The sequence below is a fragment of the Medicago sativa genome, chromosome 2, assembly GCF_051527215.1.
Source record: "Medicago sativa cultivar Bolivia chromosome 2, Bolivia_mono, whole genome shotgun sequence".
Lineage (NCBI taxonomy): Eukaryota > Viridiplantae > Streptophyta > Magnoliopsida > Fabales > Fabaceae > Medicago > Medicago sativa.
Window position 1 is genome coordinate 49,981,773 of NC_140750.1, and position 16,135 is coordinate 49,997,907.

The 16,135-nt window shown below is 36.3% G+C and overlaps 50 non-coding genes across 50 annotated transcripts; all 50 read left to right on the forward strand.

Annotated features, from left to right (window-relative positions):
* The first annotated feature begins 35 nt into the window (after window positions 1-35).
* On the forward strand, window positions 36-154 carry LOC146947346 (5S ribosomal RNA). The gene has a single exon (XR_015029459.1). It is a non-coding gene; the product is annotated as a 5S ribosomal RNA (ribosomal RNA).
* A 198-nt stretch (window positions 155-352) lies between these two features.
* LOC146947347 (5S ribosomal RNA) lies at window positions 353-471 on the forward strand. The gene has a single exon (XR_015029470.1). It is a non-coding gene; the product is annotated as a 5S ribosomal RNA (ribosomal RNA).
* Window positions 472-669: 198 nt separating this feature from the next.
* LOC146947348 (5S ribosomal RNA) lies at window positions 670-788 on the forward strand. The gene has a single exon (XR_015029481.1). It is a non-coding gene; the product is annotated as a 5S ribosomal RNA (ribosomal RNA).
* A 198-nt stretch (window positions 789-986) lies between these two features.
* On the forward strand, window positions 987-1,105 carry LOC146947349 (5S ribosomal RNA). Its single transcript, XR_015029492.1, has one exon. It is a non-coding gene; the product is annotated as a 5S ribosomal RNA (ribosomal RNA).
* A 197-nt stretch (window positions 1,106-1,302) lies between these two features.
* Window positions 1,303-1,421, forward strand: LOC146947350 (5S ribosomal RNA). The gene has a single exon (XR_015029504.1). It is a non-coding gene; the product is annotated as a 5S ribosomal RNA (ribosomal RNA).
* A 198-nt stretch (window positions 1,422-1,619) lies between these two features.
* LOC146947351 (5S ribosomal RNA) lies at window positions 1,620-1,738 on the forward strand. Its single transcript, XR_015029515.1, has one exon. It is a non-coding gene; the product is annotated as a 5S ribosomal RNA (ribosomal RNA).
* Window positions 1,739-1,935: 197 nt separating this feature from the next.
* Window positions 1,936-2,054, forward strand: LOC146947352 (5S ribosomal RNA). Its single transcript, XR_015029526.1, has one exon. It is a non-coding gene; the product is annotated as a 5S ribosomal RNA (ribosomal RNA).
* A 198-nt stretch (window positions 2,055-2,252) lies between these two features.
* Window positions 2,253-2,371, forward strand: LOC146947353 (5S ribosomal RNA). The gene has a single exon (XR_015029537.1). It is a non-coding gene; the product is annotated as a 5S ribosomal RNA (ribosomal RNA).
* Window positions 2,372-2,568: 197 nt separating this feature from the next.
* Window positions 2,569-2,687, forward strand: LOC146947354 (5S ribosomal RNA). The gene has a single exon (XR_015029548.1). It is a non-coding gene; the product is annotated as a 5S ribosomal RNA (ribosomal RNA).
* Window positions 2,688-2,885: 198 nt separating this feature from the next.
* Window positions 2,886-3,004, forward strand: LOC146947355 (5S ribosomal RNA). The gene has a single exon (XR_015029557.1). It is a non-coding gene; the product is annotated as a 5S ribosomal RNA (ribosomal RNA).
* Window positions 3,005-3,201: 197 nt separating this feature from the next.
* On the forward strand, window positions 3,202-3,320 carry LOC146947356 (5S ribosomal RNA). The gene has a single exon (XR_015029566.1). It is a non-coding gene; the product is annotated as a 5S ribosomal RNA (ribosomal RNA).
* A 198-nt stretch (window positions 3,321-3,518) lies between these two features.
* Window positions 3,519-3,637, forward strand: LOC146947357 (5S ribosomal RNA). Its single transcript, XR_015029576.1, has one exon. It is a non-coding gene; the product is annotated as a 5S ribosomal RNA (ribosomal RNA).
* A 197-nt stretch (window positions 3,638-3,834) lies between these two features.
* On the forward strand, window positions 3,835-3,953 carry LOC146947358 (5S ribosomal RNA). The gene has a single exon (XR_015029582.1). It is a non-coding gene; the product is annotated as a 5S ribosomal RNA (ribosomal RNA).
* Window positions 3,954-4,151: 198 nt separating this feature from the next.
* LOC146947359 (5S ribosomal RNA) lies at window positions 4,152-4,270 on the forward strand. Its single transcript, XR_015029583.1, has one exon. It is a non-coding gene; the product is annotated as a 5S ribosomal RNA (ribosomal RNA).
* A 198-nt stretch (window positions 4,271-4,468) lies between these two features.
* LOC146947360 (5S ribosomal RNA) lies at window positions 4,469-4,587 on the forward strand. Its single transcript, XR_015029584.1, has one exon. It is a non-coding gene; the product is annotated as a 5S ribosomal RNA (ribosomal RNA).
* A 198-nt stretch (window positions 4,588-4,785) lies between these two features.
* On the forward strand, window positions 4,786-4,904 carry LOC146947361 (5S ribosomal RNA). The gene has a single exon (XR_015028954.1). It is a non-coding gene; the product is annotated as a 5S ribosomal RNA (ribosomal RNA).
* A 198-nt stretch (window positions 4,905-5,102) lies between these two features.
* LOC146947362 (5S ribosomal RNA) lies at window positions 5,103-5,221 on the forward strand. Its single transcript, XR_015029585.1, has one exon. It is a non-coding gene; the product is annotated as a 5S ribosomal RNA (ribosomal RNA).
* Window positions 5,222-5,418: 197 nt separating this feature from the next.
* Window positions 5,419-5,537, forward strand: LOC146947363 (5S ribosomal RNA). Its single transcript, XR_015029586.1, has one exon. It is a non-coding gene; the product is annotated as a 5S ribosomal RNA (ribosomal RNA).
* Window positions 5,538-5,735: 198 nt separating this feature from the next.
* On the forward strand, window positions 5,736-5,854 carry LOC146947364 (5S ribosomal RNA). The gene has a single exon (XR_015029587.1). It is a non-coding gene; the product is annotated as a 5S ribosomal RNA (ribosomal RNA).
* Window positions 5,855-6,118: 264 nt separating this feature from the next.
* On the forward strand, window positions 6,119-6,237 carry LOC146947365 (5S ribosomal RNA). The gene has a single exon (XR_015029588.1). It is a non-coding gene; the product is annotated as a 5S ribosomal RNA (ribosomal RNA).
* A 198-nt stretch (window positions 6,238-6,435) lies between these two features.
* On the forward strand, window positions 6,436-6,554 carry LOC146947366 (5S ribosomal RNA). Its single transcript, XR_015029589.1, has one exon. It is a non-coding gene; the product is annotated as a 5S ribosomal RNA (ribosomal RNA).
* Window positions 6,555-6,752: 198 nt separating this feature from the next.
* On the forward strand, window positions 6,753-6,871 carry LOC146947367 (5S ribosomal RNA). Its single transcript, XR_015029591.1, has one exon. It is a non-coding gene; the product is annotated as a 5S ribosomal RNA (ribosomal RNA).
* Window positions 6,872-7,069: 198 nt separating this feature from the next.
* Window positions 7,070-7,188, forward strand: LOC146947368 (5S ribosomal RNA). The gene has a single exon (XR_015029592.1). It is a non-coding gene; the product is annotated as a 5S ribosomal RNA (ribosomal RNA).
* Window positions 7,189-7,452: 264 nt separating this feature from the next.
* LOC146947369 (5S ribosomal RNA) lies at window positions 7,453-7,571 on the forward strand. The gene has a single exon (XR_015029593.1). It is a non-coding gene; the product is annotated as a 5S ribosomal RNA (ribosomal RNA).
* A 198-nt stretch (window positions 7,572-7,769) lies between these two features.
* LOC146947370 (5S ribosomal RNA) lies at window positions 7,770-7,888 on the forward strand. The gene has a single exon (XR_015029594.1). It is a non-coding gene; the product is annotated as a 5S ribosomal RNA (ribosomal RNA).
* A 198-nt stretch (window positions 7,889-8,086) lies between these two features.
* LOC146947371 (5S ribosomal RNA) lies at window positions 8,087-8,205 on the forward strand. The gene has a single exon (XR_015029596.1). It is a non-coding gene; the product is annotated as a 5S ribosomal RNA (ribosomal RNA).
* A 197-nt stretch (window positions 8,206-8,402) lies between these two features.
* On the forward strand, window positions 8,403-8,521 carry LOC146947372 (5S ribosomal RNA). Its single transcript, XR_015029597.1, has one exon. It is a non-coding gene; the product is annotated as a 5S ribosomal RNA (ribosomal RNA).
* Window positions 8,522-8,719: 198 nt separating this feature from the next.
* LOC146947373 (5S ribosomal RNA) lies at window positions 8,720-8,838 on the forward strand. Its single transcript, XR_015029598.1, has one exon. It is a non-coding gene; the product is annotated as a 5S ribosomal RNA (ribosomal RNA).
* A 197-nt stretch (window positions 8,839-9,035) lies between these two features.
* On the forward strand, window positions 9,036-9,154 carry LOC146947374 (5S ribosomal RNA). Its single transcript, XR_015029599.1, has one exon. It is a non-coding gene; the product is annotated as a 5S ribosomal RNA (ribosomal RNA).
* Window positions 9,155-9,352: 198 nt separating this feature from the next.
* LOC146947375 (5S ribosomal RNA) lies at window positions 9,353-9,471 on the forward strand. The gene has a single exon (XR_015029600.1). It is a non-coding gene; the product is annotated as a 5S ribosomal RNA (ribosomal RNA).
* A 198-nt stretch (window positions 9,472-9,669) lies between these two features.
* LOC146947376 (5S ribosomal RNA) lies at window positions 9,670-9,788 on the forward strand. Its single transcript, XR_015029601.1, has one exon. It is a non-coding gene; the product is annotated as a 5S ribosomal RNA (ribosomal RNA).
* A 198-nt stretch (window positions 9,789-9,986) lies between these two features.
* Window positions 9,987-10,105, forward strand: LOC146947377 (5S ribosomal RNA). The gene has a single exon (XR_015028955.1). It is a non-coding gene; the product is annotated as a 5S ribosomal RNA (ribosomal RNA).
* A 197-nt stretch (window positions 10,106-10,302) lies between these two features.
* On the forward strand, window positions 10,303-10,421 carry LOC146947378 (5S ribosomal RNA). Its single transcript, XR_015029603.1, has one exon. It is a non-coding gene; the product is annotated as a 5S ribosomal RNA (ribosomal RNA).
* A 197-nt stretch (window positions 10,422-10,618) lies between these two features.
* Window positions 10,619-10,737, forward strand: LOC146947379 (5S ribosomal RNA). The gene has a single exon (XR_015029604.1). It is a non-coding gene; the product is annotated as a 5S ribosomal RNA (ribosomal RNA).
* Window positions 10,738-10,935: 198 nt separating this feature from the next.
* Window positions 10,936-11,054, forward strand: LOC146947380 (5S ribosomal RNA). Its single transcript, XR_015029605.1, has one exon. It is a non-coding gene; the product is annotated as a 5S ribosomal RNA (ribosomal RNA).
* Window positions 11,055-11,318: 264 nt separating this feature from the next.
* LOC146947381 (5S ribosomal RNA) lies at window positions 11,319-11,437 on the forward strand. Its single transcript, XR_015029606.1, has one exon. It is a non-coding gene; the product is annotated as a 5S ribosomal RNA (ribosomal RNA).
* Window positions 11,438-11,635: 198 nt separating this feature from the next.
* Window positions 11,636-11,754, forward strand: LOC146947382 (5S ribosomal RNA). The gene has a single exon (XR_015029607.1). It is a non-coding gene; the product is annotated as a 5S ribosomal RNA (ribosomal RNA).
* A 198-nt stretch (window positions 11,755-11,952) lies between these two features.
* On the forward strand, window positions 11,953-12,071 carry LOC146947383 (5S ribosomal RNA). Its single transcript, XR_015029608.1, has one exon. It is a non-coding gene; the product is annotated as a 5S ribosomal RNA (ribosomal RNA).
* A 198-nt stretch (window positions 12,072-12,269) lies between these two features.
* Window positions 12,270-12,388, forward strand: LOC146947384 (5S ribosomal RNA). The gene has a single exon (XR_015029609.1). It is a non-coding gene; the product is annotated as a 5S ribosomal RNA (ribosomal RNA).
* Window positions 12,389-12,652: 264 nt separating this feature from the next.
* LOC146947385 (5S ribosomal RNA) lies at window positions 12,653-12,771 on the forward strand. Its single transcript, XR_015029610.1, has one exon. It is a non-coding gene; the product is annotated as a 5S ribosomal RNA (ribosomal RNA).
* A 198-nt stretch (window positions 12,772-12,969) lies between these two features.
* On the forward strand, window positions 12,970-13,088 carry LOC146947386 (5S ribosomal RNA). The gene has a single exon (XR_015029611.1). It is a non-coding gene; the product is annotated as a 5S ribosomal RNA (ribosomal RNA).
* Window positions 13,089-13,286: 198 nt separating this feature from the next.
* On the forward strand, window positions 13,287-13,405 carry LOC146947387 (5S ribosomal RNA). The gene has a single exon (XR_015029612.1). It is a non-coding gene; the product is annotated as a 5S ribosomal RNA (ribosomal RNA).
* A 197-nt stretch (window positions 13,406-13,602) lies between these two features.
* On the forward strand, window positions 13,603-13,721 carry LOC146947388 (5S ribosomal RNA). The gene has a single exon (XR_015029614.1). It is a non-coding gene; the product is annotated as a 5S ribosomal RNA (ribosomal RNA).
* Window positions 13,722-13,919: 198 nt separating this feature from the next.
* Window positions 13,920-14,038, forward strand: LOC146947389 (5S ribosomal RNA). Its single transcript, XR_015029615.1, has one exon. It is a non-coding gene; the product is annotated as a 5S ribosomal RNA (ribosomal RNA).
* A 197-nt stretch (window positions 14,039-14,235) lies between these two features.
* On the forward strand, window positions 14,236-14,354 carry LOC146947390 (5S ribosomal RNA). Its single transcript, XR_015029616.1, has one exon. It is a non-coding gene; the product is annotated as a 5S ribosomal RNA (ribosomal RNA).
* A 198-nt stretch (window positions 14,355-14,552) lies between these two features.
* Window positions 14,553-14,671, forward strand: LOC146947391 (5S ribosomal RNA). Its single transcript, XR_015029617.1, has one exon. It is a non-coding gene; the product is annotated as a 5S ribosomal RNA (ribosomal RNA).
* Window positions 14,672-14,869: 198 nt separating this feature from the next.
* Window positions 14,870-14,988, forward strand: LOC146947392 (5S ribosomal RNA). Its single transcript, XR_015029618.1, has one exon. It is a non-coding gene; the product is annotated as a 5S ribosomal RNA (ribosomal RNA).
* Window positions 14,989-15,185: 197 nt separating this feature from the next.
* LOC146947393 (5S ribosomal RNA) lies at window positions 15,186-15,304 on the forward strand. Its single transcript, XR_015029619.1, has one exon. It is a non-coding gene; the product is annotated as a 5S ribosomal RNA (ribosomal RNA).
* Window positions 15,305-15,502: 198 nt separating this feature from the next.
* On the forward strand, window positions 15,503-15,621 carry LOC146947394 (5S ribosomal RNA). Its single transcript, XR_015029620.1, has one exon. It is a non-coding gene; the product is annotated as a 5S ribosomal RNA (ribosomal RNA).
* A 197-nt stretch (window positions 15,622-15,818) lies between these two features.
* LOC146947395 (5S ribosomal RNA) lies at window positions 15,819-15,937 on the forward strand. The gene has a single exon (XR_015029621.1). It is a non-coding gene; the product is annotated as a 5S ribosomal RNA (ribosomal RNA).
* The last annotated feature ends 198 nt before the right edge of the window (window positions 15,938-16,135 follow it).

Consider the following 16,135-nt stretch of genomic DNA (forward strand, 5'->3'; position numbering starts at 1 on the left):
GAAATGCATATATACAATTACAACGCTTTACTTTCAGGTGCGATCATACCAGCACTAATGCACCGGATCCCATCAGAACTCCGCAGTTAAGCGTGCTTGGGCGAGAGTAGTACTAGGATGGGTGACCTCCTGGGAAGTCCTTGTGTTGCACCTCTTTTTGCCAAAATTTCGTGTTCTTTTTGTTAATTAGCGTAATTTTACGTCGTTTTTGAAAATTAAACTTCGATTGTATTTCATTTTTTTTCGTTAATTAACGCAACCTAAAACTCTATTCGTTAATTAACGTAATTTGACGTCTTTTTTGAAAAATAAACTTAGAAATGCATATATACAATTACAACGCTTTACTTTCAGGTGCGATCATACCAGCACTAATGCACCGGATCCCATCAGAACTCCGCAGTTAAGCGTGCTTGGGCGAGAGTAGTACTAGGATGGGTGACCTCCTGGGAAGTCCTTGTGTTGCACCTCTTTTTGCCAAAATTTCGTGTTCTTTTTGTTAATTAGCGTAATTTTACGTCGTTTTTGAAAATTAAACTTCGATTGTATTTCATTTTTTTTCGTTAATTAACGCAACCTAAAACTCTATTCGTTAATTAACGTAATTTGACGTCTTTTTTGAAAAATAAACTTAGAAATGCATATATACAATTACAACGCTTTACTTTCAGGTGCGATCATACCAGCACTAATGCACCGGATCCCATCAGAACTCCGCAGTTAAGCGTGCTTGGGCGAGAGTAGTACTAGGATGGGTGACCTCCTGGGAAGTCCTTGTGTTGCACCTCTTTTTGCCAAAATTTCGTGTTCTTTTTGTTAATTAGCGTAATTTTACGTCGTTTTTGAAAATTAAACTTCGATTGTATTTCATTTTTTTTCGTTAATTAACGCAACCTAAAACTCTATTCGTTAATTAACGTAATTTGACGTCTTTTTTGAAAAATAAACTTAGAAATGCATATATACAATTACAACGCTTTACTTTCAGGTGCGATCATACCAGCACTAATGCACCGGATCCCATCAGAACTCCGCAGTTAAGCGTGCTTGGGCGAGAGTAGTACTAGGATGGGTGACCTCCTGGGAAGTCCTTGTGTTGCACCTCTTTTTGCCAAAATTTCGTGTTCTTTTTGTTAATTAGCGTAATTTTACGTCGTTTTTGAAAATTAAACTTCGATTGTATTTCATTTTTTTCGTTAATTAACGCAACCTAAAACTCTATTCGTTAATTAACGTAATTTGACGTCTTTTTTGAAAAATAAACTTAGAAATGCATATATACAATTACAACGCTTTACTTTCAGGTGCGATCATACCAGCACTAATGCACCGGATCCCATCAGAACTCCGCAGTTAAGCGTGCTTGGGCGAGAGTAGTACTAGGATGGGTGACCTCCTGGGAAGTCCTTGTGTTGCACCTCTTTTTGCCAAAATTTCGTGTTCTTTTTGTTAATTAGCGTAATTTTACGTCATTTTTGAAAATTAAACTTCGATTGTATTTCATTTTTTTTCGTTAATTAACGCAACCTAAAACTCTATTCGTTAATTAACGTAATTTGACGTCTTTTTTGAAAAATAAACTTAGAAATGCATATATACAATTACAACGCTTTACTTTCAGGTGCGATCATACCAGCACTAATGCACCGGATCCCATCAGAACTCCGCAGTTAAGCGTGCTTGGGCGAGAGTAGTACTAGGATGGGTGACCTCCTGGGAAGTCCTTGTGTTGCACCTCTTTTTGCCAAAATTTCGTGTTCTTTTTGTTAATTAGCGTAATTTTACGTCGTTTTTGAAAATTAAACTTCGATTGTATTTCATTTTTTTCGTTAATTAACGCAACCTAAAACTCTATTCGTTAATTAACGTAATTTGACGTCTTTTTTGAAAAATAAACTTAGAAATGCATATATACAATTACAACGCTTTACTTTCAGGTGCGATCATACCAGCACTAATGCACCGGATCCCATCAGAACTCCGCAGTTAAGCGTGCTTGGGCGAGAGTAGTACTAGGATGGGTGACCTCCTGGGAAGTCCTTGTGTTGCACCTCTTTTTGCCAAAATTTCGTGTTCTTTTTGTTAATTAGCGTAATTTTACGTCATTTTTGAAAATTAAACTTCGATTGTATTTCATTTTTTTTCGTTAATTAACGCAACCTAAAACTCTATTCGTTAATTAACGTAATTTGACGTCTTTTTTGAAAAATAAACTTAGAAATGCATATATACAATTACAACGCTTTACTTTCAGGTGCGATCATACCAGCACTAATGCACCGGATCCCATCAGAACTCCGCAGTTAAGCGTGCTTGGGCGAGAGTAGTACTAGGATGGGTGACCTCCTGGGAAGTCCTTGTGTTGCACCTCTTTTTGCCAAAATTTCGTGTTCTTTTTGTTAATTAGCGTAATTTTACGTCGTTTTTGAAAATTAAACTTCGATTGTATTTCATTTTTTTCGTTAATTAACGAAACCTAAAACTCTATTCGTTAATTAACGTAATTTGACGTCTTTTTTGAAAAATAAACTTAGAAATGCATATATACAATTACAACGCTTTACTTTCAGGTGCGATCATACCAGCACTAATGCACCGGATCCCATCAGAACTCCGCAGTTAAGCGTGCTTGGGCGAGAGTAGTACTAGGATGGGTGACCTCCTGGGAAGTCCTTGTGTTGCACCTCTTTTTGCCAAAATTTCGTGTTCTTTTTGTTAATTAGCGTAATTTTACGTCGTTTTTGAAAATTAAACTTCGATTGTATTTCATTTTTTTTCGTTAATTAACGCAACCTAAAACTCTATTCGTTAATTAACGTAATTTGACGTCTTTTTTGAAAAATAAACTTAGAAATGCATATATACAATTACAACGCTTTACTTTCAGGTGCGATCATACCAGCACTAATGCACCGGATCCCATCAGAACTCCGCAGTTAAGCGTGCTTGGGCGAGAGTAGTACTAGGATGGGTGACCTCCTGGGAAGTCCTTGTGTTGCACCTCTTTTTGCCAAAATTTCGTGTTCTTTTTGTTAATTAGCGTAATTTTACGTCGTTTTTGAAAATTAAACTTCGATTGTATTTCATTTTTTTCGTTAATTAACGCAACCTAAAACTCTATTCGTTAATTAACGTAATTTGACGTCTTTTTTGAAAAATAAACTTAGAAATGCATATATACAATTACAACGCTTTACTTTCAGGTGCGATCATACCAGCACTAATGCACCGGATCCCATCAGAACTCCGCAGTTAAGCGTGCTTGGGCGAGAGTAGTACTAGGATGGGTGACCTCCTGGGAAGTCCTTGTGTTGCACCTCTTTTTGCCAAAATTTCGTGTTCTTTTTGTTAATTAGCGTAATTTTACGTCATTTTTGAAAATTAAACTTCGATTGTATTTCATTTTTTTTCGTTAATTAACGCAACCTAAAACTCTATTCGTTAATTAACGTAATTTGACGTCTTTTTTGAAAAATAAACTTAGAAATGCATATATACAATTACAACGCTTTACTTTCAGGTGCGATCATACCAGCACTAATGCACCGGATCCCATCAGAACTCCGCAGTTAAGCGTGCTTGGGCGAGAGTAGTACTAGGATGGGTGACCTCCTGGGAAGTCCTTGTGTTGCACCTCTTTTTGCCAAAATTTCGTGTTCTTTTTGTTAATTAGCGTAATTTTACGTCGTTTTTGAAAATTAAACTTCGATTGTATTTCATTTTTTTCGTTAATTAACGCAACCTAAAACTCTATTCGTTAATTAACGTAATTTGACGTCTTTTTTGAAAAATAAACTTAGAAATGCATATATACAATTACAACGCTTTACTTTCAGGTGCGATCATACCAGCACTAATGCACCGGATCCCATCAGAACTCCGCAGTTAAGCGTGCTTGGGCGAGAGTAGTACTAGGATGGGTGACCTCCTGGGAAGTCCTTGTGTTGCACCTCTTTTTGCCAAAATTTCGTGTTCTTTTTGTTAATTAGCGTAATTTTACGTCATTTTTGAAAATTAAACTTCGATTGTATTTCATTTTTTTTCGTTAATTAACGCAACCTAAAACTCTATTCGTTAATTAACGTAATTTGACGTCTTTTTTGAAAAATAAACTTAGAAATGCATATATACAATTACAACGCTTTACTTTCAGGTGCGATCATACCAGCACTAATGCACCGGATCCCATCAGAACTCCGCAGTTAAGCGTGCTTGGGCGAGAGTAGTACTAGGATGGGTGACCTCCTGGGAAGTCCTTGTGTTGCACCTCTTTTTGCCAAAATTTCGTGTTCTTTTTGTTAATTAGCGTAATTTTACGTCGTTTTTGAAAATTAAACTTCGATTGTATTTCATTTTTTTTCGTTAATTAACGAAACCTAAAACTCTATTCGTTAATTAACGTAATTTGACGTCTTTTTTGAAAAATAAACTTAGAAATGCATATATACAATTACAACGCTTTACTTTCAGGTGCGATCATACCAGCACTAATGCACCGGATCCCATCAGAACTCCGCAGTTAAGCGTGCTTGGGCGAGAGTAGTACTAGGATGGGTGACCTCCTGGGAAGTCCTTGTGTTGCACCTCTTTTTGCCAAAATTTCGTGTTCTTTTTGTTAATTAGCGTAATTTTACGTCGTTTTTGAAAATTAAACTTCGATTGTATTTCATTTTTTTTCGTTAATTAACGCAACCTAAAACTCTATTCGTTAATTAACGTAATTTGACGTCTTTTTTGAAAAATAAACTTAGAAATGCATATATACAATTACAACGCTTTACTTTCAGGTGCGATCATACCAGCACTAATGCACCGGATCCCATCAGAACTCCGCAGTTAAGCGTGCTTGGGCGAGAGTTGTACTAGGATGGGTGACCTCCTGGGAAGTCCTTGTGTTGCACCTCTTTTTGCCAAAATTTCGTGTTCTTTTTGTTAATTAGCGTAATTTTACGTCGTTTTTGAAAATTAAACTTCGATTGTATTTCATTTTTTTTCGTTAATTAACGCAACCTAAAACTCTATTCGTTAATTAACGTAATTTGACGTCTTTTTTGAAAAATAAACTTAGAAATGCATATATACAATTACAACGCTTTACTTTCAGGTGCGATCATACCAGCACTAATGCACCGGATCCCATCAGAACTCCGCAGTTAAGCGTGCTTGGGCGAGAGTAGTACTAGGATGGGTGACCTCCTGGGAAGTCCTTGTGTTGCACCTCTTTTTGCCAAAATTTCGTGTTCTTTTTGTTAATTAGCGTAATTTTACGTCGTTTTTGAAAATTAAACTTCGATTGTATTTCATTTTTTTCGTTAATTAACGCAACCTAAAACTCTATTCGTTAATTAACGTAATTTGACGTCTTTTTTGAAAAATAAACTTTGAAATGCATATATACAATTACAACGCTTTACTTTCAGGTGCGATCATACCAGCACTAATGCACCGGATCCCATCAGAACTCCGCAGTTAAGCGTGCTTGGGCGAGAGTAGTACTAGGATGGGTGACCTCCTGGGAAGTCCTTGTGTTGCACCTCTTTTTGCCAAAATTTCGTGTTCTTTTTGTTAATTAGCGTAATTTTACGTCATTTTTGAAAATTAAACTTCGATTGTATTTCATTTTTTTTCGTTAATTAACGCAACCCGAAACTCTATTCGTTAATTAACGTAATTTGACGTCTTTTTTGAAAAATAAACTTAGAAATGCATATATACAATTACAACGCTTTACTTTCAGGTGCGATCATACCAGCACTAATGCACCGGATCCCATCAGAACTCCGCAGTTAAGCGTGCTTGGGCGAGAGTAGTACTAGGATGGGTGACCTCCTGGGAAGTCCTTGTGTTGCACCTCTTTTTGCCAAAATTTCGTGTTCTTTTTGTATGGGTGACCTCCTGGGAAGTCCTTGTGTTGCACCTCTTTTTGCCAAAATTTCGTGTTCTTTTTGTTAATTAGCGTAATTTTACGTCGTTTTTGAAAATTAAACTTCGATTGTATTTCATTTTTTTTCGTTAATTAACGCAACCTAAAACTCTATTCGTTAATTAACGTAATTTGACGTCTTTTTTGAAAAATAAACTTAGAAATGCATATATACAATTACAACGCTTTACTTTCAGGTGCGATCATACCAGCACTAATGCACCGGATCCCATCAGAACTCCGCAGTTAAGCGTGCTTGGGCGAGAGTAGTACTAGGATGGGTGACCTCCTGGGAAGTCCTTGTGTTGCACCTCTTTTTGCCAAAATTTCGTGTTCTTTTTGTTAATTAGCGTAATTTTACGTCGTTTTTGAAAATTAAACTTCGATTGTATTTCATTTTTTTTCGTTAATTAACGCAACCTAAAACTCTATTCGTTAATTAACGTAATTTGACGTCTTTTTTGAAAAATAAACTTAGAAATGCATATATACAATTACAACGCTTTACTTTCAGGTGCGATCATACCAGCACTAATGCACCGGATCCCATCAGAACTCCGCAGTTAAGCGTGCTTGGGCGAGAGTAGTACTAGGATGGGTGACCTCCTGGGAAGTCCTTGTGTTGCACCTCTTTTTGCCAAAATTTCGTGTTCTTTTTGTTAATTAGCGTAATTTTACGTCGTTTTTGAAAATTAAACTTCGATTGTATTTCATTTTTTTTCGTTAATTAACGCAACCTAAAACTCTATTCGTTAATTAACGTAATTTGACGTCTTTTTTGAAAAATAAACTTAGAAATGCATATATACAATTACAACGCTTTACTTTCAGGTGCGATCATACCAGCACTAATGCACCGGATCCCATCAGAACTCCGCAGTTAAGCGTGCTTGGGCGAGAGTAGTACTAGGATGGGTGACCTCCTGGGAAGTCCTTGTGTTGCACCTCTTTTTGCCAAAATTTCGTGTTCTTTTTGTTAATTAGCGTAATTTTACGTCGTTTTTGAAAATTAAACTTCGATTGTATTTCATTTTTTTTCGTTAATTAACGCAACCTAAAACTCTATTCGTTAATTAACATAATTTGACGTCTTTTTTGAAAAATAAACTTAGAAATGCATATATACAATTACAACGCTTTACTTTCAGGTGCGATCATACCAGCACTAATGCACCGGATCCCATCAGAACTCCGCAGTTAAGCGTGCTTGGGCGAGAGTAGTACTAGGATGGGTGACCTCCTGGGAAGTCCTTGTGTTGCACCTCTTTTTGCCAAAATTTCGTGTTCTTTTTGTATGGGTGACCTCCTGGGAAGTCCTTGTGTTGCACCTCTTTTTGCCAAAATTTCGTGTTCTTTTTGTTAATTAGCGTAATTTTACGTCGTTTTTGAAAATTAAACTTCGATTGTATTTCATTTTTTTTCGTTAATTAACGCAACCTAAAACTCTATTCGTTAATTAACGTAATTTGACGTCTTTTTTGAAAAATAAACTTAGAAATGCATATATACAATTACAACGCTTTACTTTCAGGTGCGATCATACCAGCACTAATGCACCGGATCCCATCAGAACTCCGCAGTTAAGCGTGCTTGGGCGAGAGTAGTACTAGGATGGGTGACCTCCTGGGAAGTCCTTGTGTTGCACCTCTTTTTGCCAAAATTTCGTGTTCTTTTTGTTAATTAGCGTAATTTTACGTCGTTTTTGAAAATTAAACTTCGATTGTATTTCATTTTTTTTCGTTAATTAACGCAACCTAAAACTCTATTCGTTAATTAACGTAATTTGACGTCTTTTTTGAAAAATAAACTTAGAAATGCATATATACAATTACAACGCTTTACTTTCAGGTGCGATCATACCAGCACTAATGCACCGGATCCCATCAGAACTCCGCAGTTAAGCGTGCTTGGGCGAGAGTAGTACTAGGATGGGTGACCTCCTGGGAAGTCCTTGTGTTGCACCTCTTTTTGCCAAAATTTCGTGTTCTTTTTGTTAATTAGCGTAATTTTACGTCGTTTTTGAAAATTAAACTTCGATTGTATTTCATTTTTTTTCGTTAATTAACGCAACCTAAAACTCTATTCGTTAATTAACGTAATTTGACGTCTTTTTTGAAAAATAAACTTAGAAATGCATATATACAATTACAACGCTTTACTTTCAGGTGCGATCATACCAGCACTAATGCACCGGATCCCATCAGAACTCCGCAGTTAAGCGTGCTTGGGCGAGAGTAGTACTAGGATGGGTGACCTCCTGGGAAGTCCTTGTGTTGCACCTCTTTTTGCCAAAATTTCGTGTTCTTTTTGTTAATTAGCGTAATTTTACGTCGTTTTTGAAAATTAAACTTCGATTGTATTTCATTTTTTTCGTTAATTAACGCAACCTAAAACTCTATTCGTTAATTAACGTAATTTGACGTCTTTTTTGAAAAATAAACTTAGAAATGCATATATACAATTACAACGCTTTACTTTCAGGTGCGATCATACCAGCACTAATGCACCGGATCCCATCAGAACTCCGCAGTTAAGCGTGCTTGGGCGAGAGTAGTACTAGGATGGGTGACCTCCTGGGAAGTCCTTGTGTTGCACCTCTTTTTGCCAAAATTTCGTGTTCTTTTTGTTAATTAGCATAATTTTACGTCATTTTTGAAAATTAAACTTCGATTGTATTTCATTTTTTTTCGTTAATTAACGCAACCTAAAACTCTATTCGTTAATTAACGTAATTTGACGTCTTTTTTGAAAAATAAACTTAGAAATGCATATATACAATTACAACGCTTTACTTTCAGGTGCGATCATACCAGCACTAATGCACCGGATCCCATCAGAACTCCGCAGTTAAGCGTGCTTGGGCGAGAGTAGTACTAGGATGGGTGACCTCCTGGGAAGTCCTTGTGTTGCACCTCTTTTTGCCAAAATTTCGTGTTCTTTTTGTTAATTAGCGTAATTTTACGTCGTTTTTGAAAATTAAACTTCGATTGTATTTCATTTTTTTCGTTAATTAACGCAACCTAAAACTCTATTCGTTAATTAACGTAATTTGACGTCTTTTTTGAAAAATAAACTTAGAAATGCATATATACAATTACAACGCTTTACTTTCAGGTGCGATCATACCAGCACTAATGCACCGGATCCCATCAGAACTCCGCAGTTAAGCGTGCTTGGGCGAGAGTAGTACTAGGATGGGTGACCTCCTGGGAAGTCCTTGTGTTGCACCTCTTTTTGCCAAAATTTCGTGTTCTTTTTGTTAATTAGCGTAATTTTACGTCATTTTTGAAAATTAAACTTCGATTGTATTTCATTTTTTTTCGTTAATTAACGCAACCTAAAACTCTATTCGTTAATTAACGTAATTTGACGTCTTTTTTGAAAAATAAACTTAGAAATGCATATATACAATTACAACGCTTTACTTTCAGGTGCGATCATACCAGCACTAATGCACCGGATCCCATCAGAACTCCGCAGTTAAGCGTGCTTGGGCGAGAGTAGTACTAGGATGGGTGACCTCCTGGGAAGTCCTTGTGTTGCACCTCTTTTTGCCAAAATTTCGTGTTCTTTTTGTTAATTAGCGTAATTTTACGTCGTTTTTGAAAATTAAACTTCGATTGTATTTCATTTTTTTTCGTTAATTAACGAAACCTAAAACTCTATTCGTTAATTAACGTAATTTGACGTCTTTTTTGAAAAATAAACTTAGAAATGCATATATACAATTACAACGCTTTACTTTCAGGTGCGATCATACCAGCACTAATGCACCGGATCCCATCAGAACTCCGCAGTTAAGCGTGCTTGGGCGAGAGTAGTACTAGGATGGGTGACCTCCTGGGAAGTCCTTGTGTTGCACCTCTTTTTGCCAAAATTTCGTGTTCTTTTTGTTAATTAGCGTAATTTTACGTTGTTTTTGAAAATTAAACTTCGATTGTATTTCATTTTTTTTCGTTAATTAACGCAACCTAAAACTCTATTCGTTAATTAACGTAATTTGACGTCTTTTTTGAAAAATAAACTTAGAAATGCATATATACAATTACAACGCTTTACTTTCAGGTGCGATCATACCAGCACTAATGCACCGGATCCCATCAGAACTCCGCAGTTAAGCGTGCTTGGGCGAGAGTTGTACTAGGATGGGTGACCTCCTGGGAAGTCCTTGTGTTGCACCTCTTTTTGCCAAAATTTCGTGTTCTTTTTGTTAATTAGCGTAATTTTACGTCGTTTTTGAAAATTAAACTTCGATTGTATTTCATTTTTTTCGTTAATTAACGCAACCTAAAACTCTATTCGTTAATTAACGTAATTTGACGTCTTTTTTGAAAAATAAACTTAGAAATGCATATATACAATTACAACGCTTTACTTTCAGGTGCGATCATACCAGCACTAATGCACCGGATCCCATCAGAACTCCGCAGTTAAGCGTGCTTGGGCGAGAGTAGTACTAGGATGGGTGACCTCCTGGGAAGTCCTTGTGTTGCACCTCTTTTTGCCAAAATTTCGTGTTCTTTTTGTTAATTAGCGTAATTTTACGTCGTTTTTGAAAATTAAACTTCGATTGTATTTCATTTTTTTCGTTAATTAACGCAACCTAAAACTCTATTCGTTAATTAACGTAATTTGACGTCTTTTTTGAAAAATAAACTTTGAAATGCATATATACAATTACAACGCTTTACTTTCAGGTGCGATCATACCAGCACTAATGCACCGGATCCCATCAGAACTCCGCAGTTAAGCGTGCTTGGGCGAGAGTAGTACTAGGATGGGTGACCTCCTGGGAAGTCCTTGTGTTGCACCTCTTTTTGCCAAAATTTCGTGTTCTTTTTGTTAATTAGCGTAATTTTACGTCATTTTTGAAAATTAAACTTCGATTGTATTTCATTTTTTTTCGTTAATTAACGCAACCTAAAACTCTATTCGTTAATTAACGTAATTTGACGTCTTTTTTGAAAAATAAACTTAGAAATGCATATATACAATTACAACGCTTTACTTTCAGGTGCGATCATACCAGCACTAATGCACCGGATCCCATCAGAACTCCGCAGTTAAGCGTGCTTGGGCGAGAGTAGTACTAGGATGGGTGACCTCCTGGGAAGTCCTTGTGTTGCACCTCTTTTTGCCAAAATTTCGTGTTCTTTTTGTATGGGTGACCTCCTGGGAAGTCCTTGTGTTGCACCTCTTTTTGCCAAAATTTCGTGTTCTTTTTGTTAATTAGCGTAATTTTACGTCGTTTTTGAAAATTAAACTTCGATTGTATTTCATTTTTTTTCGTTAATTAACGCAACCTAAAACTCTATTCGTTAATTAACGTAATTTGACGTCTTTTTTGAAAAATAAACTTAGAAATGCATATATACAATTACAACGCTTTACTTTCAGGTGCGATCATACCAGCACTAATGCACCGGATCCCATCAGAACTCCGCAGTTAAGCGTGCTTGGGCGAGAGTAGTACTAGGATGGGTGACCTCCTGGGAAGTCCTTGTGTTGCACCTCTTTTTGCCAAAATTTCGTGTTCTTTTTGTTAATTAGCGTAATTTTACGTCGTTTTTGTAATTTAAACTTCGATTGTATTTCATTTTTTTTCGTTAATTAACGCAACCTAAAACTCTATTCGTTAATTAACGTAATTTGACGTCTTTTTTGAAAAATAAACTTAGAAATGCATATATACAATTACAACGCTTTACTTTCAGGTGCGATCATACCAGCACTAATGCACCGGATCCCATCAGAACTCCGCAGTTAAGCGTGCTTGGGCGAGAGTAGTACTAGGATGGGTGACCTCCTGGGAAGTCCTTGTGTTGCACCTCTTTTTGCCAAAATTTCGTGTTCTTTTTGTTAATTAGCGTAATTTTACGTCGTTTTTGAAAATTAAACTTCGATTGTATTTCATTTTTTTTCGTTAATTAACGCAACCTAAAACTCTATTCGTTAATTAACGTAATTTGACGTCTTTTTTGAAAAATAAACTTAGAAATGCATATATACAATTACAACGCTTTACTTTCAGGTGCGATCATACCAGCACTAATGCACCGGATCCCATCAGAACTCCGCAGTTAAGCGTGCTTGGGCGAGAGTAGTACTAGGATGGGTGACCTCCTGGGAAGTCCTTGTGTTGCACCTCTTTTTGCCAAAATTTCGTGTTCTTTTTGTTAATTAGCGTAATTTTACGTCGTTTTTGAAAATTAAACTTCGATTGTATTTCATTTTTTTTCGTTAATTAACGCAACCTAAAACTCTATTCGTTAATTAACATAATTTGACGTCTTTTTTGAAAAATAAACTTAGAAATGCATATATACAATTACAACGCTTTACTTTCAGGTGCGATCATACCAGCACTAATGCACCGGATCCCATCAGAACTCCGCAGTTAAGCGTGCTTGGGCGAGAGTAGTACTAGGATGGGTGACCTCCTGGGAAGTCCTTGTGTTGCACCTCTTTTTGCCAAAATTTCGTGTTCTTTTTGTATGGGTGACCTCCTGGGAAGTCCTTGTGTTGCACCTCTTTTTGCCAAAATTTCGTGTTCTTTTTGTTAATTAGCGTAATTTTACGTCGTTTTTGAAAATTAAACTTCGATTGTATTTCATTTTTTTTCGTTAATTAACGCAACCTAAAACTCTATTCGTTAATTAACGTAATTTGACGTCTTTTTTGAAAAATAAACTTAGAAATGCATATATACAATTACAACGCTTTACTTTCAGGTGCGATCATACCAGCACTAATGCACCGGATCCCATCAGAACTCCGCAGTTAAGCGTGCTTGGGCGAGAGTAGTACTAGGATGGGTGACCTCCTGGGAAGTCCTTGTGTTGCACCTCTTTTTGCCAAAATTTCGTGTTCTTTTTGTTAATTAGCGTAATTTTACGTCGTTTTTGAAAATTAAACTTCGATTGTATTTCATTTTTTTTCGTTAATTAACGCAACCTAAAACTCTATTCGTTAATTAACGTAATTTGACGTCTTTTTTGAAAAATAAACTTAGAAATGCATATATACAATTACAACGCTTTACTTTCAGGTGCGATCATACCAGCACTAATGCACCGGATCCCATCAGAACTCCGCAGTTAAGCGTGCTTGGGCGAGAGTAGTACTAGGATGGGTGACCTCCTGGGAAGTCCTTGTGTTGCACCTCTTTTTGCCAAAATTTCGTGTTCTTTTTGTTAATTAGCGTAATTTTACGTCGTTTTTGAAAATTAAACTTCGATTGTATTTCATTTTTTTTCGTTAATTAACGCAACCTAAAACTCTATTCGTTAATTAACGTAATTTGACGTCTTTTTTGAAAAATAAACTTAGAAATGCATATATACAATTACAACGCTTTACTTTCAGGTGCGATCATACCAGCACTAATGCACCGGATCCCATCAGAACTCCGCAGTTAAGCGTGCTTGGGCGAGAGTAGTACTAGGATGGGTGACCTCCTGGGAAGTCCTTGTGTTGCACCTCTTTTTGCCAAAATTTCGTGTTCTTTTTGTTAATTAGCGTAATTTTACGTCGTTTTTGAAAATTAAACTTCGATTGTATTTCATTTTTTTCGTTAATTAACGCAACCTAAAACTCTATTCGTTAATTAACGTAATTTGACGTCTTTTTTGAAAAATAAACTTAGAAATGCATATATACAATTACAACGCTTTACTTTCAGGTGCGATCATACCAGCACTAATGCACCGGATCCCATCAGAACTCCGCAGTTAAGCGTGCTTGGGCGAGAGTAGTACTAGGATGGGTGACCTCCTGGGAAGTCCTTGTGTTGCACCTCTTTTTGCCAAAATTTCGTGTTCTTTTTGTTAATTAGCATAATTTTACGTCATTTTTGAAAATTAAACTTCGATTGTATTTCATTTTTTTTCGTTAATTAACGCAACCTAAAACTCTATTCGTTAATTAACGTAATTTGACGTCTTTTTTGAAAAATAAACTTAGAAATGCATATATACAATTACAACGCTTTACTTTCAGGTGCGATCATACCAGCACTAATGCACCGGATCCCATCAGAACTCCGCAGTTAAGCGTGCTTGGGCGAGAGTAGTACTAGGATGGGTGACCTCCTGGGAAGTCCTTGTGTTGCACCTCTTTTTGCCAAAATTTCGTGTTCTTTTTGTTAATTAGCGTAATTTTACGTCGTTTTTGAAAATTAAACTTCGATTGTATTTCATTTTTTTCGTTAATTAACGCAACCTAAAACTCTATTCGTTAATTAACGTAATTTGACGTCTTTTTTGAAAAATAAACTTAGAAATGCATATATACAATTACAACGCTTTACTTTCAGGTGCGATCATACCAGCACTAATGCACCGGATCCCATCAGAACTCCGCAGTTAAGCGTGCTTGGGCGAGAGTAGTACTAGGATGGGTGACCTCCTGGGAAGTCCTTGTGTTGCACCTCTTTTTGCCAAAATTTCGTGTTCTTTTTGTTAATTAGCATAATTTTACGTCATTTTTGAAAATTAAACTTCGATTGTATTTCATTTTTTTTCGTTAATTAACGCAACCTAAAACTCTATTCGTTAATTAACGTAATTTGACGTCTTTTTTGAAAAATAAACTTAGAAATGCATATATACAATTACAACGCTTTACTTTCAGGTGCGATCATACCAGCACTAATGCACCGGATCCCATCAGAACTCCGCAGTTAAGCGTGCTTGGGCGAGAGTAGTACTAGGATGGGTGACCTCCTGGGAAGTCCTTGTGTTGCACCTCTTTTTGCCAAAATTTCGTGTTCTTTTTGTTAATTAGCGTAATTTTACGTCGTTTTTGAAAATTAAACTTCGATTGTATTTCATTTTTTTTCGTTAATTAACGAAATCTAAAACTCTATTCGTTAATTAACGTAATTTGACGTCTTTTTTGAAAAATAAACTTAGAAATGCATATATACAATTACAACGCTTTACTTTCAGGTGCGATCATACCAGCACTAATGCACCGGATCCCATCAGAACTCCGCAGTTAAGCGTGCTTGGGCGAGAGTAGTACTAGGATGGGTGACCTCCTGGGAAGTCCTTGTGTTGCACCTCTTTTTGCCAAAATTTCGTGTTCTTTTTGTTAATTAGCGTAATTTTACGTCGTTTTTGAAAATTAAACTTCGATTGTATTTCATTTTTTTCGTTAATTAACGCAACCTAAAACTCTATTCGTTAATTAACGTAATTTGACGTCTTTTTTGAAAAATAAACTTAGAAATGCATATATACAATTACAACGCTTTACTTTCAGGTGCGATCATACCAGCACTAATGCACCGGATCCCATCAGAACTCCGCAGTTAAGCGTGCTTGGGCGAGAGTAGTACTAGGATGGGTGACCTCCTGGGAAGTCCTTGTGTTGCACCTCTTTTTGCCAAAATTTCGTGTTCTTTTTGTTAATTAGCATAATTTTACGTCATTTTTGAAAATTAAACTTCGATTGTATTTCATTTTTTTTCGTTAATTAACGCAACCTAAAACTCTATTCGTTAATTAACGTAATTTGACGTCTTTTTTGAAAAATAAACTTAGAAATGCATATATACAATTACAACGCTTTACTTTCAGGTGCGATCATACCAGCACTAATGCACCGGATCCCATCAGAACTCCGCAGTTAAGCGTGCTTGGGCGAGAGTAGTACTAGGATGGGTGACCTCCTGGGAAGTCCTTGTGTTGCACCTCTTTTTGCCAAAATTTCGTGTTCTTTTTGTTAATTAGCGTAATTTTACGTCGTTTTTGAAAATTAAACTTCGATTGTATTTCATTTTTTTCGTTAATTAACGCAACCTAAAACTCTATTCGTTAATTAACGTAATTTGACGTCTTTTTTGAAAAATAAACTTAGAAATGCATATATACAATTACAACGCTTTACTTTCAGGTGCGATCATACCAGCACTAATGCACCGGATCCCATCAGAACTCCGCAGTTAAGCGTGCTTGGGCGAGAGTAGTACTAGGATGGGTGACCTCCTGGGAAGTCCTTGTGTTGCACCTCTTTTTGCCAAAATTTCGTGTTCTTTTTGTTAATTAGCATAATTTTACGTCATTTTTGAAAATTAAACTTCGATTGTATTTCATTTTTTTTCGTTAATTAACGCAACCTAAAACTCTATTCGTTAATTAACGTAATTTGACGTCTTTTTTGAAAAATAAACTTAGAAATGCATATATACAATTACAACGCTTTACTTTC